Genomic DNA, 2500 nt, shown 5'->3' with positions numbered 1-2500 from the left:
TCGCATGAGCCTTAAAACGGACTATTAAGGAACGTTATAATTTGGTCACTCAGCACACGTCCCCAGGACGTCATTTAAAAACGTCCCGTAACCTTTACCTGCAGGTCCTCTGCGTGACGTTCGCATGAGCCTTAAAACGGACTATTAAGGAACGTTATAATTTGGTCACTCAGCACACGTCCCCAGGGCGTCATTTAAAAACGTCCCGTAACCTTTACCTGCAGGTCCTCTGCGTGACGTTCGCATGAGCCTTAAAACGGACTATTAAGGAACGTTATAATTTGGTCACTCAGCACACGTCCCCAGGGCGTCATTTAAAAACGTCCCGTAACCTTTACCTGCAGGTCCTCTGCGTGACGTTCGCATGAGCCTTAAAACGGACTATTAAGGAACGTTATAATTTGGTAACTCAGCACACATCCCCAGGACGTCATTTAAAAACGTCCCGTAACCTTTACCTGCAGGTCCTCTGCGTGACGTTCGCATGAGCCTTAAAACGGACTATTAAGGAACGTTATAATTTGGTAACTCAGCACACATCCCCAGGACGTCATTTAAAAACGTCCCGTAACCTTTACCTGCAGGTCCTCTGCGTGACGTTCGCATGAGCCTTAAAACGGACTATTAAGGAACGTTATAATTTGGTAACTCAGCACACATCCCCAGGACGTCATTTAAAAACGTCCCGTAACCTTTACCTGCAGGTCCTCTGCGTGACGTTCGCATGAGCCTTAAAACGGACTATTAAGGAACGTTATAATTTGGTAACTCAGCACACATCCCCAGGACGTCATTTAAAAACGTCCCGTAACCTTTACCTGCAGGTCCTCTGCGTGACGTTCACATGAGCCTTAAAACGGACTATTAAGGAACGTTATAATTTGGTAACTCAGCACACATCCCCAGGACGTCATTTAAAAACGTCCCGTAACCTTTACCTGCAGGTCCTCTGCGTGACGTTCGCATGAGCCTTAAAACGGACTATTAAGGAACGTTATAATTTGGTAACTCAGCACACATCCCCAGGACGTCATTTAAAAACGTCCCGTAACCTTTACCTGCAGGTCCTCTGCGTGACGTTCGCATGAGCCTTAAAACGGACTTTTAGGGACCGTTCTTATTTGGTCCTCTGATGGTCCTCTCTGAACCAGAAGTTCCGCTAGAGAAAAATGATTTTCATTTGCCCGACATTTTAATGATAAGCCGGCCAAATATCTAGCCTATTTCTGCTTCTAAATTAGCCCATTGAAGAAAACTGACGGCCTGCATAGCTTAAATAATAACATAATCAGGTAGTTTAGAATGCAACATGTTTATTTTCCTAAGTTTACAATGGGAAACAAAAACATTTATGTCTGATGCGCGTCAATAAGTGGCCTTTAAGCGCAACCTGCTGTGGCGTTAAAATGAGCGCCGCAACATGGTCATTGCTCTGTTCATTGAGAGCAGAGATTCTTAAATTATTCGACCCTCTTGTGAATCCTTTGCACATTTTACTGTGACTATCAATTACCTCGCACCTGAGCCAAGAGAACTTGTCACTCCATAACGACATAAACGCCCGACATTTCAGCTTTTTCTTTGGTGATGCTGTTCGAACATCTAGGGCTTCAGGTATTCAGTGTTTGGAAAGTTCACTTTCTACATGAACTTGCTCAGTTCATTGTTGATAATTCATAATTTTGAACTACGTTCACAGCTCCAATTTTCAATATGAGGCGAGTGCTATAATTTTTCAAAATCTCTGTCTGCAATACCGCTCTCGGCTCTTCCGCGCGCTCACGCACGGTAATAAAAGGAAACGCGCAACACTGCAGGTATTACAGGTTCATCCTCGTCAGAAGGTTTACCCTCATCAGATGTTTTTGGCCTCTGAAAAAAAGCTTTTAAGGCTAGTCTGCTTGGCCATGTTGGATCCTTCTCACTCAGTTCGCTCCTCGTTTGAAACCGAGGGTTTGCGCTTTAAAATGCAGCATATGCGTGTTGTTAAATAACTTTCTAACGGCAGATTAGCCTGTTCCTTTTAAACATAATAAGGGCAGTGCACGTTTGCTTTATAGGCCTTACGTAATATTAGGATTGTTGTCAAAATTGTGTTTGCGAGACGGGATTTTTAAAGAAATTCCAATCAGACAATTTGACCGGTGAGCTCTTCGTTCTGTTGCACCATCTTTGAAGGCCTGTGGAAAGCTCAATATGTTAAAGCTAGACACTTGGTCACCTTCCTATGTATGCATTGTATTGGAATCATGCAGACATTACATTTATAGCACAGATCAGTACAGAAGCATTCATATTTATTTTATTTCATCATTCTTAGTTTGGCTAGTTATTCTGCCTCCCTGCCCGCACGTCCGTGATGTGCCATGGATGTTAATTAAAAAAGGAATCATTACGGAAAACCCTCAATGCGTAGTGACTGAGATTGCTACAATATGCTTTTCCTCAAACCCTCGGAAAAAAAGACTAAGTTTGTTGGCTGTCTCACACTGTGATAAAC

At 43.2% G+C, this 2500-nt stretch overlaps 1 protein-coding gene and 1 pseudogene across 4 annotated transcripts in view; one reads left to right on the top strand and one right to left on the bottom strand.

Annotated features, from left to right (window-relative positions):
• Window positions 1-2500, top strand: part of LOC308380762 (E3 ubiquitin-protein ligase TRIM35-like) — a 392149-nt pseudogene that overhangs the window by 93271 nt on the left and 296378 nt on the right. The window lies entirely within an intron of this gene.
• chn2 (chimerin 2) overlaps window positions 1-2500 on the bottom strand; it is a 41061-nt gene that overhangs the window by 5832 nt on the left and 32729 nt on the right. The window lies entirely within an intron of this gene.

The sequence above is a fragment of the Sprattus sprattus genome, assembly GCF_963457725.1.
Source record: "Sprattus sprattus genome assembly, chromosome: 19".
NCBI classification, from domain to species: domain Eukaryota; kingdom Metazoa; phylum Chordata; class Actinopteri; order Clupeiformes; family Clupeidae; genus Sprattus; species Sprattus sprattus.
Note: the sequence above shows the minus strand (reverse complement) of the source record. Positions and strands in the feature narration are given on the sequence as shown.